Raw genomic sequence first — 257 nt, 5'->3', positions numbered from 1 at the left:
GTTGAGCAGTCGATCGGAAGAATCGGCGCACGGGAACTGCGAAACCCCGATTATAACGCGCGCGCGAGTTCATCGAGAGGAAAAATCGACGAGTTTCCACGCGAGGCGTGACCGATCTCGATTTGCGGGTACAAACGTTTTATTCTGTGAGTCGAATCGAACAAAAAATCACGCGCCCTCTCTCTCTCTCTCTCTCTCTCTATATATATATATATATATATATATATATATATATATATATATATATATATATATAT

The sequence above is a fragment of the Odontomachus brunneus genome, unplaced genomic scaffold, assembly GCF_010583005.1.
Source record: "Odontomachus brunneus isolate Ranch 3 - 2012 unplaced genomic scaffold, Obru_v1 Obru_scaffold_097, whole genome shotgun sequence".
In the NCBI taxonomy this organism is placed as follows: domain Eukaryota; kingdom Metazoa; phylum Arthropoda; class Insecta; order Hymenoptera; family Formicidae; genus Odontomachus; species Odontomachus brunneus.
The sequence above is the reverse complement of the archived record's forward strand: the minus strand, read 5'-3'. Positions refer to the sequence as shown.